The sequence below is a fragment of the Harpia harpyja genome, unplaced genomic scaffold (assembly GCF_026419915.1).
Source record: "Harpia harpyja isolate bHarHar1 unplaced genomic scaffold, bHarHar1 primary haplotype scaffold_46, whole genome shotgun sequence".
NCBI lineage: Eukaryota > Metazoa > Chordata > Aves > Accipitriformes > Accipitridae > Harpia > Harpia harpyja.
Window position 1 is genome coordinate 1,448,960 of NW_026293385.1, and position 16,985 is coordinate 1,465,944.

Consider the following 16,985-nt stretch of genomic DNA (forward strand, 5'->3'; position numbering starts at 1 on the left):
CGAATTCCCCCTTTTCACTCTCAAGAGGACACACTTCAAAGTTACACACTAACTCAGAGGAGGATTACGTCCTGAGAGGGCCACACATGAGTATCCAAATTCCCCCTATTCGCTCTCAGGAGCCAGACTGCACATTAACACAAAGGTTCCACAACAAAGTAGTGCAGCACTCTCATCTCTGGGCATCCTGTCCGTGACGCCAATTTAAAAAAAGTCCCGATCCAATATCGGGGAGGGTTCTTAAACAATCCCAAGAGCGAGATTAAGACACAAACGAGGTCAGATGCCGTACAACCTTACAAGTTTTATTTCCTGTAACAACTGGTAATAGCGATAGGACGGAGGGAAGAAGAAAGGAAAAAGAGGCAGACCTAAGCAAGAAAACAGAAGAGATATAGCAAGACTAGTTACCACCACCATGAAGCCAGCAACGTCCCGTTGACTTGGTCTCGATGCAGGTGATGGAGGGTCCAGGTTCCGGGTTCCAGCCAAAGTCCCAGTTCCAAGTGCTGCAGGTTCTCTTCAGTTGCTTTTCAGTGGCAGTTGCTTTTCAGGTGCTTTTCGTTTTTTGAGAGAGGAGTACGCAGTTCTTTTATTGTCCCGGTCCCCACGATTTCTCCGAAAAGTCCACCCATTTCCACGGAGCTCATTACCATACGTGCCGCCCCGTGTTCCTCCATGGGCGCATGCCCAGGTGTTCACGGTGGTTTCTTCACCTTGCTCGTGGGCAAGCACAGCTTGGTAGGCAGTGCTAGCTTCAGGCAGATATGGTGGTTTCTTCAGGGACATTTTGCGCGTACTCCCCCACAGCAACAGGATGTTGAGGCTCTTTGCAGCAGCAATGTCGAGACAAACATTTCCAGCCAACACAGCCTCTTACAACTCTTTGACAAGCATGATGAGTTGTAGAGACCTTTTTAATGTGTCTCCCCCTTTTGCTACTAGTGTTTCTGTAGAGACCCTTGATCCATTAAGTACAGTCCTCACCTCCTGTCCCACTCCTTTCTCTCCCCTGGTTTCATCTAGTAATGCAAAGTAGGGGTTTCTTTCTCCATTTTTCACTTTCCAAAGCAAGGGTTCTGTGGTGTAAAAAAAAAAAAGCTCATGCTGCTTTTAATTTAATATTGGCCTGCCATGTCAGTCCTGTGCTGCTTCTGACTGCAAAGAAGTCTAAGCAGACAGGGCAAGCAGAGGGTTGGAGGTGAAAATGATGCCTTGTTGTGCTTGGAGTTCCAGGGGCAGTAACCTTGTGGGCCTCCAAACCCAGGTGCCTGGTGTCCTGCTCAGCCTAAATGGGCAGTGGGCTAGCTAAAGCAGGTTTGAGCACCTTCTACAAACAGAGCTTGACTTGTGCTGCTCTGCATGCTGACATACAGCTCTTGGATTTAGATTAAAAGAGATGTATGTACAGCTAAGCCTCTGAACTATAAAAATCGACCACTGTGTTTAAGAGCACAAGGCTCTGCTAGCAACATTAGCTGCAGATTGGTTGATGTTTTCATTCATCCTCTTCCATAAACAAAACCAAGGTAATGCTGAATTTGCTGCAACAGCTCTGTTTAACAGACCACTTTGTTATATGTCCTTCCTCTACAATCAACTATAATGTCCTTCCAGAATCAGTAGAAGCACAGCAAAGACATTGAACTAAAAGAAGCCAGTGTTAAATTGTCTTGTTTAATGTTAGCAGGAAGCTGATGGGAATATCCTTAAATCAAAACTGATATGAAACACATTTCATGTGTCCAAAACTTGTGCTGTATGTAGTGTCACCCTTTGTGGATTTCAAACCTTTTCTCATTTCCTGGCCATCAGTTCTAACTGTCTAGCACAATGCAAATAAGCTGTCTTAAGAGGTTGGCAACTTGGATCTTTTCTTATATCCACAAATGATTTTTAAAAAAAGTAGTTGTGACTTCTAAGTTAGGTCAAGTTATCTAAAAACCAGAAGCAGGATCTTTTTTCCCTGATTTATGTTAATGCTGGGCAAAAGAGCAGAAGCTGATTTGGAAACCTGTAAGTGGAAGGGTGTTTTCCAGTAACATGGTTGGTTTGTTGGTTTTTTTTCTTTTATGGATGTCGTGGTTTAACCCCAGCCAGCAACTAAGCACCACGCAGCCGCTCACTCACTCCCCCCCAACCTGCACCCAGTGGGATGGGGGAGAAAATCGGGAAAAGAAGTAAAACTCGTGGGTTGAGATAAGAACGGTTTAATAGAACAGAAAAGAAGAAACTAATAATGATAATGATAACACTAATAAAATGACAACAGTAATAATAAAAGGATTCGAATGTACAAATGATGCGCAGTGCAATTGCTCACCACTCGCCGACCGACACCCAGCTAGTCCCCAAGCGGCGATCCCCCGCTCCCACTGTGGACACATATTTAGCTAACGGTCGCAAGAGCATTCCAGATGCCTTTAGAAGACCTTGAACAGAATAAACAAGACGACAAAAAAAGAAAGATGCCAATTAGAAGAACACAGGTGCACATTCCAAGATAAAGGGAACTTGGCACAAAGAACCGCAATTCGGCAGTTTATCTTGACCAATTAGACTGAGACAAGTTTCGCGTATTTAGTTAATATAACCAATTGTGTCCTAAGTTTATGCGCGTGTACAGTGTTAGTATAACCAATTATATCTTATGTTTATGCGCGTGTACAGCGTTGATAGAACCAATCATATTTTATGTTTGTGCGCGTGTACAGTGACTTTGCAGAATATGTGACTATAAGTATGTGTGTGTTTTAGCAATAAAGGGTCGTCTGCTGTCTGCTCTCAAGATTACAGGCGTCCGTCTACTTCAATCTCCTCATACGACGTGACGGAGCGGGTGGCCCTGCAGAGCAGCCCCGGCGCCCTCGAGCATTTCCACATGAAGCTTTTCCGAGCCCAGCACAACCTCTACCTGGCCGGTTTCGCCCTCCTGCTCTCCTTGTGAGTTTGGGGGGGGGGGGGGCAAGACTGGGGGAGGGGGTCTGGGGGTGCTGCGGAGCCCGGCTTACCCTGCCTCCCGCAGCCTCCTGCGCCGCCTGGTCACCCTCATCTCGCAGCAGGCCGTGCTGGGCGCTTCCAGCGAAACGTTCCGGAAACAGGCGGAAGGCGCCAGCCAAGCCGCCCGCCGTTACACGGAGGATAACGATGCCTTGCGGAAGGTATGGCGGGAGGCGGGGGGGGGGCGAAGGAGGCATCCAGGCGCCTCGGGCCCTGACGTGCCCCCCCCCCGCCAGCAGCTGCAGGAGGCAGGGGGTGACGGGGGTGGCCCGTCATCCCCCTCCCACGACAAGAACAAGACCCTCAAGGCCAAGGTGGAGAAGCTGAAGGAGGAGCTGGCGGCCAGCAAACGCAGTACGGGCAGGGCTGCGGGGGGGCATTATGGTGTGGGGGGGCGTTACGGTGTGTGTGGGGGGCACTGCTGGTTTTTTTGGGGGTGACCCTGACACAGACAACCCCCCCCAACAGCTCTGGAGAAGGCGGAGAACGAGGTGCAGGCCATGCGGCGCCAGGCCGAGGGGCTGACGCGGGAGTACGACCAGCTTCTGGACCAGCACGCGCGCCTGCAGGTAGGGAGGGGGGGGGGCACCCCAAACCCCCTACGACCCCACCCCCAACCCCCTTTCAACCCCCCCCCAACCCCCTTTCGTACCCCTTAACACCCCCTCTGCCTGCCCCCCCCCCTCCCCGGCAGCCCATGATGGCCCCTGGGACAAGGAGGAGGAGTGATGACTCGGCCACGCCCGGCCACACCCACCGGGCCACGCCTTCCCTCCCCCCCATCCCAGTTCAGGGAGTGGGGGCAAAACTTGGACAAGGTGTTTCCAGCCCCCCGGCCCTTACCCTGTGTTTGGGGACGCCCTGCTCTGTGGCAGCACTCCGGGGGGGTGGGGGGTGCGGGGGGGCTCTGAACCCCATTTCAGGGGGTCCGAGCCCCCCCTTTTGCCCCTTCCAGGGGGGGTTTCCCCAGGTGTGCACAGTGGGGGAACTCCCCCCCCCCCAAAAAAACACACCAGCTTCTGCTTCAATAAACATGTGGGATCAGGCCACGCTCGTCTCCACCTCCCACCCTCTCGGGGACCCCCCCCCCAGCACCCCAATTTCCCCCCCCCCAGGTCCCTTTTTACCCCCCCGTTGTCACCCAGGTACGGAGATCCCCGAGGCTCAGCCATTTTTATTGGCACCATGCACAGGAACGGGGAGCTGGGGGGGGGGAGGGGGGCAGCTCGTTTGTCCGTCCGTCCAGGCCCCACGGCCGTTGCAGCGTGGGGTTAGTCCGTCCCATCTGTGGGTCCCGTAAGGCTGCAGGGACGGCCGTGGGGGCCGTCTCACCGTGGGGCCGGCCGTCTCACCGTGGGGCGGGTTCCTCCACGAGCGGGGCACCCCACGCACTACAAGGCGGCGTGCAGGACCTGGGCCTGGCCCCGCAGCACTTCGAATTCCCTCTGCACAAAATCCGTCAAAGCTTTCCGCATTTCCACCTGGGGGGGAGGGGGGGGGAACGAGCCGGGCCCCGTCGAGCCGCGGGGCCGGGAAGAAGAGACCCCACAGAGCTGTGGGGCAGAACGGGGTCGTTTTGTGTGTGCCCCCCCCCGCCGTGGGGCAGCTCCCCCAGCGCTCACCGTTGACGTAGCCTCCGCCCAGAGTCGCTCCAGGAGGGGCCGGACGCTGAACGGTCGCCCCACGACCACCGTAATTCGCTACGGGACAGCGTCAGTAACCCCCTGCAGCCCCCCCCCACCCCAAAGCCCACCGCCTGCCCCATAGCCAGCCGCACAGCCCCCCCCCCCAAAGCCACCCTACCCTGCTCTCAGTTAGCGAGGTTTAGGAATACCTCTGTGGTGCCGCTTTTGGGAGTTTCTCCTTGGAAATCGAGGCAAGAGACGCCTTTCCCAAGGTGCAGAACAAACCGCATAGACTTGTGCATACTTTCTAGGTCATGCAAATAAAGCCAGATGCCAGCCAGAGACCGGGAGCGTGTTTGCATTTCTCCCCGATAAGTCAAATGCCCTATTTTTCATGGGTTTCTCATAGGAATAGGAATCGTGAGCGGGCACAGAAGGGTTTCTGTGCTGGGATACAGCTCATTTTTTTGTCATCACAGCTTGCACGGTGCCGTTTTGAGCGTTGACAGCGCACCGATGTTTAGCTACTGCTGAGCGGTGCTTATGCAGAACCAAGGGCTTCTCCGTTTCTCGCTCTGCTGCCCCAGCGAGCTGGCTGGGAGGGGACACAGCAGAGACCGCTGCCCCGAGCTGACCGACGAGGTACCACGGTCCGTTCCACGTAGTGTCACGCTCAGCAAGAAATTCAGGACTGGGGGAGTCTTCCCAAGGCAGCCGTCGCACCGAGATGGCTGGGCGTCTGCCTGCTGGTGAGAGGTGGTCGGTGGTTGCTGTCACGTCCGTTGGTTTCCTTTTTTATTCCCTGCGCTTGTTAAACTGTCTTTATCTCGACTCCCTTAGGTGACAGCCTAAGGAAAATGGAGCCTCCTGGGTCTCAGAGTAATTCCAGAGTTAAAGCGGCGACAGACATCGGCTCTGGATCAGATAATACGTGCCGACGCTCATCGCTGACCCAAGAAGACATGCTCCTCCTGTCCTACCCGAGGGTTTCAAATCCAACACGCTTTCTTCCTAAAGCAGGACGCTGCCTTATTTACTTGTAATGCCGTTCCTACGCTCCTTGAGATGCGGCTAGAGGTGGGTTACGCAGACCATCAAGCCGCCGTTTGGGAGCACCAGAGCCTTTTGGGTACTGTTTGTCACCACCGTTTGCGTGAGAAGGGAACTAAAACACAATAGACGGCGAGAAATTTAACCTGCCGTGGAGATAGCTACGGTGAGCAAGTCCGATTTTGTGCTTTACAAAGCATCATTTTTAAAATTCAACCCTGAGTTTCGCAAGTGTAGACCCTTATTTTTATAATGCGAGCCTCAATGTTAGGGCAAAAAGCATCAATTTAAAAGACCAAAGCCTACTTTGGGGGGTGCAAACAGTCATTTTTAAGGTCCAGACCCACATATATGGAGTACAGAAACTAATTTATTAGCTCCAAGGTCTGTTTTTAAGGTTCAGAGACTCATTTTAAGGGCCCAGAGCATCATTTTTAAGCCCCAAAGTCTGATCTGGAAGGACCAAAGCCTCATTTGTAGAGTCTAAATCCGAATTTATACAGTCCAAAGCCTCATTTTTACTTTCCAAACTCTTAGCTTTGCCTTCCAAAGCCTCATTTTAGTTTCCAAAACCTTCATTTTTAGGGTGCAAAGGCTCAGTGTTAGTTTGCATAGTCTCATTTTCAGGGTCCAAAGCCTCTTTTTTGGGATCCAGACAGGCATTTTTAGGGTCCAAGCTGCATCTGGAGTGTCCAAACCCTCATTTGGAGGGTCCAAAGCCCACTTCTAGGGCTCAAAGCCTCATGCTTAGGTCCCAAAGCCTCATTTTTAGGGTCCAAAGCTTTGATTCTAGGGTTGAAGGACTTCAGTTGTAGGCTCCCAACCCTCTTTTTAAGGTACAAACCCCTCACTTAGGGCTCAAAGCCTCATTTCCTTAATGCCCGAGGCATATAATGAGCATCCAAAGACCCATTTGTAGGGTCCAAAGCCCCGTTTTAGGGCCAAAATCCTTGTTTTTAGGCTTTAAAAACGGCCCTTTGGAAATGGTGACTCATATGGGCCCTGGCAATATGAAAGAGGGGTCTCAGCATCCCCAGGCCCCCGCTGCCTGCGGCTGTCTGAACCTGTCCCAGCTCTTTCTGGGAGACGGAGATCGCCGCGGGAAGGGGTTACTGGGAGGAGGTACTGGTCCGGCCGACTTGAGAGGGTCCGTACCAGTTCCTTGTGCTCTTTCTAGTTAGCGCCCAACAAGAAGAGGGTGGAAGACAACCTCCGGCAGAGCCTGCCGTACCTGCGGGACACTCGAGCCACCTTGCCAGCGGTGGCCATCAGGTTCATCGGTGGGCCACAGTCCTTGGCCGCAAGGTCTTGCCGCACGGCACCCGAGGAACCAGAGCTGCGGGATATCTGCGATGGCGAGGAGGGGCTGGTGGGGCAGGGGACGGGGACTGGGCAGGGTGCCGTGGTCTGCAGGGGACTCCTGGGGGTCTCTGCAGGCAGTGGGGGGGTCACGGCTGCTCCGCTGCCTTCTCTTGCGGCCCTCCCGCCCTTGGCGAAAGACCCTGAACTCTCCGTCAGGACTCCGGCAGCGGAGGAGATCTTCGTCCCGATAAGAGAGATGCCAACGTCGGGATGGAGCCTGCAGTCGCTGTGCTGCTGGCCCCTGGTGAGCCCTGAAGAAGTGAAATCCTCCTCTGGAAAACAGCTGTATTTTAATAAATTTAGGGTTTTTTTAATAAAGCTGGAACAACAAGCCCAGTCCCATGCTGTCCTTCCCATGGAGAACACCCAGAGCGTGCTGAGCAGACAGCGTCATGCCTGGCTTGTGCTGCTGCCTGCAGGACAGCACAGCGGGACCCAGGGTGTCCTTGCAGAAAAGTCCCAGCTGCTCCGCTGGACCACAGAACCCAGAGAGGAGGAGGAGGAGAGAAGCTTTAGCCCAGCCTGCCTCTCCTGAGACATCTCAGGGCACCCGTGCTCTGCCGAGCTGGCAAATTGTCATTTGTCCTGGCATCTAAACCCTCTCGTTTACAGGGGAGGTGTGCTGGTTTGGGCTGGGATAGAGTTAATTTTCTTCACGGTAGCTGGCATGGGGCAATGTTTCGAGCGGGAACAAGGGGTTATACCAGATGTCCCGAGTGGGGACAGCCCAAAACTACGTAAGCCAAGCGGGGCAGGAACAAAACTGCCACCAGCCACCTCGAGCGGGAATCTGGCAAAGCTGTGGCTGATGGAAAGCTGACAAACCCTGGAGGCAGGAGAAAAGGCGGGTCGCAAGCGGTGTTCCCCAGGGGTCAGGATTGGGGCTGGTTCCAATAGCTTTACCGATGATTTGGACGAGGGGACCGAGTGCTCCCTCAGCAAGTTTGTGGATGACACCAAGTTGGGAGGATGGGTTGATCTGCTGGAGGGTGGGAAGGCTCTACAGAGGGATCTGGACAGGCTGGATCGATGGGCTGAGGCCAATCGTATGAAGTTCTACAAGGCCAAGTGCCGGGTCCTGCACTTTGGTCACGGCAACCCCTTGGAATGCTACAGCTTTGGGGAAGAGTGGCCGGAAAGCTGCCCGGCAGAAGAAGACCTGGGGGTGCTGGTTGACAGCCGGCTGAATATGAGCCAGCAGTGTGCCCAGGTGGCCACGAAGGCCAACGGCATCCTGGCCTGTATCAGAAATAGCATGGCCAGCAGGAGCGGGGAGGTGGTTGTCCCCCTGTACTGGGCACTGGTGAGGTGACACCTCGAGTCCTGGCTTCAGTTTTGGGCCCCTCACTACGGGAAAGACGTTGAGGTGCTGGAGTGTGTCCAGAGAAGGGCAACCGAGGTGGTGAGGGGTCTGGAGAACAAGGAGAAGGGTCTAGAGAACTTCCGAGGAGCGGCTGAGGGAACCGGGGTGGTTTAGTCTGGAGAAGAGGAGGCTGAGGGGAGACCTCATCGCTCTCTACAACGACCTGAAAGGAGGGTGTAGCGAGGTGGGTGCTGGTCTCTCCTCTCAAGTAACTAGGGATAGGAGGAGAGGAAACGGCCTCAAGTTGCGCCAGGGGAGGTTTAGTTTGGATATTAGAAAAAATTTCTTTACTGAAAGGGTTGTCAGGCATTGGACCAGGCTGCCCAGGGAAGTGGTGGAGTCACCATCCCTGGAGGTGTTCAAAAAGCGCGTAGACAAAGCACGACACAGCTGGTTGTACTGGGTCCTCCTGTAGAGAACTCAACTTTTTTACATGTGCTTCCGTGCAACAATATTGTCTCATCTCTTTTCAAATGTCGTCGCCCTGCAGTTGTTGCTGAGGGAATGGCTCCGCCACAAAGGATCCTCTTTCCCCCGGAGAAGATTTACATGGACTGGCAGCAACGATGCAGAGCTGGAGCGGGACTCCACAACTCGGGCAACATGTGTTTCCTTAACTCCGTCCTGCAGTGCCTGACATACACCCCACCTCTGGCCAACTACCTGCTCTCTCGTGAGCACAGCCAGTCGTGGGAGTACTTTTAGGAACAGCTCCTTGTAAATCTGTCGGGCACTTCCCAAGGATTTCAAGAATCTGGAATTTAAGAGAAAAGCAGCCCTTCTTTGCCAATTCCCCGAGTTGGTCGTCTTTGAACACTCAAGCCTAGAAGGCACTTGTCGTATCTAGCTGTGGCCGTCTTCAGAAGGGCACCCCTTTCTAGCCCCAGGTCTCGGTCCCTATTCCTGCAGGTTAAACCCTCTTTGCTTATTGCACAGAAATATTCTGTCAGTTTAACATCCCTCTGAAGAAAGTTTTCTCTGCGCTAAAATGTCCTGGGCTCGTTGGGATGCTGTCACCTTGGCAGGAGCGGAGACCGTTCTTAGAACTTCAAAATCCCCACTGGGTTTCCCATTGCTGTGGATGTTTTGCTCACCTAAGGCTCTTGCTTCCCTCCCTTCCTCTTCAGGCCGCCAGCCAGGCTTCTGCATGATGTGCAGAATGGAAAAGCACGTTAACAGCGTCCTGCGCTTCTCAGGCGGTGCCATCTATCCTTTGGCTGTCGTCAGCATTCTCACACGTGAGTCATTTCGGGTGCTTTGACAAGTTTTCTTCTGTTCTTGTAGGAGAAAGCTACTAACTTCTTCTTTTTTAGCAATAGGAAAACATTTCCAGCTTGGCAGGCAGGAAGATGCCCATGAGTTCTTACGTTATGCTATTGATGCCATGCAGAGAGCTTGTCTGGGTGGAATCAGCAAGTAAGCACAAGCAAATTCCCTTTGCAATGTTCCCGAGCCCTTTGGACTCCTTGGTGCAGTGCCATCAAGGAAAAACTACGCCCAGGGCTTTCACACAAAGCAAAACTCTGGGAGGAGATAACTCTCTGCCTTACCATTTATTTCCAGCTTGGACATCCCTTCCGAATCGACTACCATCGTCCACCAAATATTTGGGGGCTTTCTGAGATCCAGAGGTACTTTTCCACAGCCATTGCTCTCCCTGGAATTGTCTGTGTCCTTCTGTCGGCCTGTGATGAACAGCTGATGGTGTGACTGGCGTAGTAGGTATGAAGGACGTAAAGCGGCACAGTCAGTCGACTTCCCCATCGCTGAGCATTTTGAATTTCCTTCCAGTCACGTGCTCGAGCTGCAAAGTGGTTTCTGATTCCTACGAGGCCTTTCTGGATATTCCTTTGGATATCAAAGTAAGAGAGTTTAATTGTGCTTCAAGATGTCGCAAGGCCCCTGTAGCTTTCCAGAATCAACACAGTTGCTTTAAAAACGCATACTGTGAACACAAGAGAGCCTGGTGGTGGGTGGCAAGTGGAGTGGAAGGATCCCTCTGCGTCCTTCTTCTTTTTGCCCTCCCTCAACACCCGTCTGACGGGTGGTATTATTTTCATTATTGATGACCCCGCGCGACATCGGTAGCTGAACTGAGCAGTGGCACAGAGACGTAGCTCTTGATAGCCCCGGGAATTGAGGGAATTGAGGGAAATGTTCAGCATCGTGCCCTCTTTCTGCCTCCTTGTGGGCGCTGCTTGAGGGTTCACCTGGGTCTTCTTGTCAACTCCTGATAAGTGTTTGGGCGAGGGCGTTTCCCGGAGATCAGTTCTCTCCTTTCTCACTCCTCCAGGCAGCCTCAACTGTCACTGCAGCGCTGACGGACTTCGTGAAACCCGAGCAGCTAGATGGTGAAAACTGCTTTAAATGCAGCCAGTAAGATGATTATTAACACCATATTAATACTAGATCCTGCGTGAAGGTGCTGCACATACTCTAGCATAAGCCATCTTTTCACATAACATAATATATTAACATAATAATTCACATAGGTTAGATGCACGATAATGAGGCGCCGATATTTTAATATGGCTCTGTGCATCTGAACAGCCTTAAAACAGCGTAGGGGGGTGTGAGACATGAAAGGATGTCTGGCCTTCTTGGGGCAAGATAGGGCGTATACGAAGGTTGCATTTCAGCACTTGGCTCTGTGCTTGGTTTCAAGGTGTAACAAGACGGTTGCCGCCTCCAAGAGGTTTACAATCCATCGCACACCCAAGGTTCTCACCGTGTGTCTGAAACGGTTTGAAGATTTCAGCGGCGGGAAGATCAACAAAGTGCGTATGCAACTGGAGCGCAACGTTCCCTTCCTGGAGTGGGATATTTCCCAAAGCAGTACGCTCTTTCACAAGCCGTTCACGTTGAGTTTTTCGCGTTCCCTTCCAGGGAGAGGAGAGTTGCCGCGGGAAGACAAGCACGTACTCTGCTCCGGGAGAGCTGCTTTGGCCGAGAACAGTGTCCTGCCACCCAAACCATTACCTGCTGCTTTGGGGAAAAACCAAGTGTTCATGAGCCCCAAAGATGTATTTATACACCTCTGGTCTTGGAGGGCTATTTCGTGTAGTATTTCAGGATCATTTCCGAGCACTCTCGGTCTCTCCGTAGGTTGTGAAGTACTCCAACTGCTTGGATCTTCGCCCGTACATGTCTCAGACAGATGGAGAACCGCTCTTCTACTCTTTATACGCTGTCCTGGTGCATAGCGGTAACAGGTGTCATTCAGGGCACTATTTCTGCTACACAAAGGTAAAGAGCAACTTCCTTCCACGCACGAGAAAAAGGCGTGCTGAGGAAGACAGACTTTCACGGCAGTGATACCGGCAGCCAAGGATTTGGGGGAGAAGGTCTCCTTAGAGGCTGGGTTGGGTTTGTTTTGGCGTGCTCTTGGTTCTGTAGTTTTCTGCCTGCGTTTTTGTGGAGAAACTGTGCAGTTCATCTCCAGATATCGTTGCCTTTTTATTTACAGGCCAGCAACGGGCTGTGGTACGAGATGGATGATTCATCTGAAGATCTTTGTGACGGCAACACGGTTCTCCAGCAGCAAGCCTATTTGCTGTTCTATGTCAGGTAATAACAGAAGAGTACTTAAAGGGAAAGATGGGAAGGGACTTTTTATGAGGGATTGTAGTGGTAGGACTAGGGGGAACGGTTTTAAACTGAAAGAGGGCAGGTTTAGGTCAGCTGTTAGGAAGAAATTCTTTACGGTGAGGGTGGTGAGACACTGGAAGAGGTTGCCCAGAGCAGTTGTGGATGCCCCTTCCCCGAAAGTGTCCAAGGCCAGGTTGGATGGGGCTTTGAACAACCTCACCCCATGGCAGGGGAGATGGAACGAGATGATCCTTAAGGTCCCTGCCGACCCCAACCATTTTAGGATTCTATGAAATGGAGGCCGTAGGGAGGATAAAGATGAGGTCTTGCTCCAACAAGGGAAGCAAGACCCCAACCAAATTTCAAATTTGTAGGTTTGGATACGTCTTCTCTCTGTCATAGAAACCGCTCCAAGAAAATGGCTGGACCCCAGGGAAAGCTGCAAGAACAGCCCTAAACAGAAATCACTCTTTTTTTTTTTCTCCAGGAGCTCTGATTTAAGGGGAGGAAGGCCTTCTTCCCCACAGATACCATCACATGCCCATGCCTTCCCGAGACAGTGGGCGGCCGGCAGCAAGAAGGTAGATCCTGTGGGACCACCTTCTTCCTAGGACTAAGGTAACTCTGGGGAGATGGATCAGTGGATTTCTTTCCGGGATCTTGGCATCGTTCTCTTTTCCCTCCCACGCTGCAGCTTTCTTCAAAGCTGCAACACTTCTCCCTCTCAAAGCATCCCACCTCCATCCACCCCATTTGTCCACCTTTGGGTCTTCTGCCTTTGCAGCCCTCCAGGAGAAGCTCTGGGACGCCCTTAGCTGTCCCATCCCACAGTTTCTGGGGGTTCCCCACTGTTCTGGTCCTTTCATGGGGAAAGGTCAGGGCCTTTTCACAGCTCTCTGTGCAGGACGTGGCAGTGGGCATGGAGGATGCTCCAGAGGACTGCAGCTCCTCTACAAGAACCAGGACCAGCCAGTTAAACCAGGCAGATGCGCGGGAGGCATCTGCAGCCTGGGCAGGCAGGCGCAGCACGGCCTCGTGCGCGTCCAGAACCCAACCCGGCTTCCCGTTCCGCTGTCAACTGTTTGACCGTGGGCCGCACGCTGCGCAACGGGACGAGGAGGAGGAGGACGGATTCACCTCCTGTTCCTGCTGCCAGAGGAATGGGGCCAGGGAGAGGGCCTGGAGCAACTTGCCGCAACGGGACAAGGATTTCTGCAGCTGCCTCGTGGCCACCAAGGACTACAACTACTCAGCAAGGAGGAGGACTAGTCCGAGTCACGAACAAGCCCCCAGGACTGACTCAGCTCCGTGGACCTCCAACTCCAGCTCCCAGTGGGCTCCCGCATCCCGGGCTGCTTGGGAGCAAAGATTGCTGCGGGAGAGAGAGCGGAGCCGATCCCCGCTGCGGGGTTATAATGTCTGCAGCCGGTTCGTGGAGAACACGGACGACCGTGGCTCAGCGAGGAGGAGGAGAACTAGTCCTCCGAGTCACGAACAAGCCCCCAGGACTGAGTCAGCTCCGTGGACCTCCAACTCCAGCTCCCGGCGGGCTCCCGCATCCCGGGCTGCTTGGGAGCAAAGATTGCTGCGGGAGAGAGAGCGGAGCCAATCCCTGCGGTGTGGCTGTAAACTCTGCAGATGGTTCGCGGAGTACACGGATGACCGTGGCTCAGCGAGGAGGAGGAGAACTAGTTCTCCGAGTCACGAACAAGCCCCCAGGGATGACTCGCCTCTGTGGACCTCTAACTCCAGCTCCAAGCCGGTTCCCGCATCCCAGGCTGCCTGAGAGCAAAGATTGCTTCAGGAGAGAGAGCGGAGCCGATCCCCGCGGTGTGGCTGTAAACTCTGCAGACGGTTCGCGGAGTACACAGACGACCGTGGCTCAGCGAGGAGGAGGAGAACTAGTCCTCCGAGTCACGAACAAACCCCCAGGGATGATTCACCTCCGTGGACCTCCAGCTCCCGGTGGGCTCCCGCATCCCAGGCTGCTTGGGAGCAAAGATTGCTGCGGGAGAGAGAGCGGAGCCAATCCCTGCGGTGTGGCTGTAAACTCTGCAGATGGTTCGCGGAGTACACGGATGACCGTGGCTCAGCGAGGAGGAGGAGAACTAGTTCTCCGAGTCACGAACAAACCCCCAGGGATGACTCGCCTCCGTGGACCTCCAACTCCAGCTCACGGTGGGCTCCCGCATCCCGGGCTGCTTGGGAGCAAAGATTGCAGCGGGAGAGAGAGCGGAGCCAATCCCTGCGGTGTGGCTGTAAACTCTGCAGATGGTTTGCGGAGTACACGGATGACCGTGGCTCAGCGAGGAGGAGGAGAACTAGTCCTCCGAGTCACGAACAAGCCCCCAGGACTGAGTCAGCTCCGTGGACCTCCAGCTCCCGGCGGGCTCCCGCATCCCGGGCTGCTTGGGAGCAAAGATTGCTGCGGGAGAGAGAGCGGAGCCAATCCCTGCGGTGTGGCTGTAAACTCTGCAGATGGTTCGCGGAGTACACGGATGACCGTGGCTCAGCGAGGAGGAGGAGAACTAGTCCTCCGAGTCACAAACAAGTCCCCAGGGATGACTCGCCTCTGTGGACCTCCAACTCCAGCTCCAAGCCGGTTCCCGCATCCCAGGCTGCCTGGGAGAAAAGATTGCTTCAGGAGAGAGAGCGGAGCCGATCCCCACAGTGTGGCTGTAAACTCTGCAGACGGTTCGTGGAATACACAGACGACCGTGGCTCAGTGAGGAGGAGAACTAGTTCTCCGAGTCACGAACAAACCCCCAGGGATGATTCACCTCTGTTGACCTCCAACTCCAGCTCCAAGGCGGTTCCCGCATCCCAGGCTGCCTGGGAGCAAACTCAGCTGCGGGAAAAAGAGCGGAGCCGATCCCCGCGGCGGGGTTATAATCTCCGCAGCCGGTTCGTGGAGTACACGGACAACCATCGCTCCGCAAGAGGAGGAAGAGGTGCGAGAAGAAGTCCTCCACGTCGTGAGCAAGTCCCAAGGGATGATGCGGCCCCAGGACCCTCCAGTGCCCGCTCCAAGCAGGCTCCGGCACCCAGGGCTGCTCAGGATCAAATCCTGCCGAGGCAGAGCGAGCCAAGCAGATCCCCGCGGCAGGGTTACGATCTCCGGAGCCGGTTCGTGGACGCCGCAAACTACGACCCCTCAGCAGGGAGGAGGAGGGCTTCCCTGATGAGGGAGAAACACAACGTCTAACTTCTGCAATGCTGGGGAGGAGGAAGAGGAGGAAGAAGAATCCATCAAGTACCAAAGCAGGGACCAAGCTGCACGAAGGACACCAGCAGCCCACCCTCTCCCTCCTCCCAGTGCTGCCTCTGGCCAGGAAAAGCTCGGAAAGAACTTCCAGAAATTCGGACAACTCTGCCAGCTGGCCCACCTGCCCACAGGTCCCTCGAGGAAGAGCTTCTATCTGTTTTCGGGATCACCCTGCAAAAACAACACTCGCTTAGAGCCAAGAGGCAGAAAAGCCAAAGACAGAATTAAAAACATTTGTTGGCCTTGCATGTGTAATTTATGGGGCGTTTCCTTCTCTGTAGGTTTTGCGGCAATTGGTGGAAATAATACCCGAGAATATATGCCTTCATATATAATTCTAAAATGCTTCTTAAATGCCCCAGCTATTTAAGATGTCGCTGCTATCACCAGGTTCCTCTCCATCACCTGCACAAACCGAGCACTACCAGTCCCACGGGCCAACGCCGACCTCTTCCACAGCGGCATCCTCCTCGGAAGCGCCACATCGCTCGAAAGCTACGGCTGCCACCCCTTTTGCTCTTCTCACTTCTGCCAATTTAACTCAAATCCTCCGCAGAAAGCCCGCGCAGCAGCTGCAAGAGCCGGGAGGGAAACGCACCACCAAGAGACCTCGTGGTACGGCGGGATCTGACCGATCCCACGAAAAACAACAAGCAGAAAAAGGCGTCTTGTGGTTGATATACCGCTGGGCTCGCCCACCACCCCAACCACAATCACCTGGGGAAGGGGAAGGTCGTGGAGAAACGCCGGCGCAAGTCTCCCGCTCCGGCTTGGACCTGCAGCTTGTGAAGCGTGGACAAGACGGACTGTTACTGGAAACAACGATAACACTTTTACCAAAACTTTGTGTATCGCGCTGATGCAAGATGCTTTACATCTTGCGTTGCGAGAAGAACGGTGTCCTTGTTATGCTGACTAGCGGTGGATAAGAAAACCTGTATGTTGCAAAATGTGTAAGATACCAGAGGAAATTGCTTTTGGTCGACCTTGCAATTCCCTGGGAAGATGGGAACCTTAGGCCCTTTTAGATAATTGAGCTTAAAAGCGTCACTGTGGCTTGTGTTAAACGAATGAAAATCAAGACAAGATAGATATTAGAGTTACTAACGAACGTTCTTCAGGATAAACTGTATCAAAACATGTAAAGCGTCCCACTGCGCAGAATTACTAGAAGAGGGTGTACTAGCGGACAAGCGAGGAAGACTATCGAAGACCACCAGAGGGCCCCTGAAGACCACCAAAGATCTCGAGCGCGCCTGCGCCGAGGGCATTTACATATGTCGACGAGTTCCCGGAATTCAGACAAATATGTTAATTACTTCCAGGAAAAATCATGAATATGTATATCCCTTTTGTATCTAATCCCAACCGTTGAAAGAATTGGTGTGCACGATAGTGATTCAAAGCAACTAACTCAATAGCCTGATTAACTATTAAGTAGGTATTCTTTATTGGCAGCGCTGGGTGCACAGGGGGGGATCGTTCCACCTATGGTGCGCACCGTCGGGCCTAATTGTGCAGGTTAAGTACATGTTCTACGTACGTATTCACCGGATTTCCAAGAAATGTTATACATATTCATTAGTTTTCCAGGAAAGTATTAGCATATGCAAATGTCCTTTACGCAGGCGCACTGAAGGTCTCTGGCGGTCTTCCGTAGTCTTCCTCACTTGTCTGCTACCTGACCCTCCTCAGGTGACTCTGCGCAGTGTGGTCCTTTGTGGGATACTTG

At 53.4% G+C, this 16,985-nt stretch overlaps 1 non-coding gene across 1 annotated transcript; it reads right to left on the reverse strand.

Annotated features, from left to right (window-relative positions):
- Positions 1-5,493: 5,493 nt before the first annotated feature.
- LOC128138455 (small nucleolar RNA SNORD45) lies at positions 5,494-5,578 on the reverse strand. The gene has a single exon (XR_008234020.1). It is a non-coding gene; the product is annotated as a small nucleolar RNA SNORD45 (small nucleolar RNA).
- Positions 5,579-16,985: the final 11,407 nt, after the last annotated feature.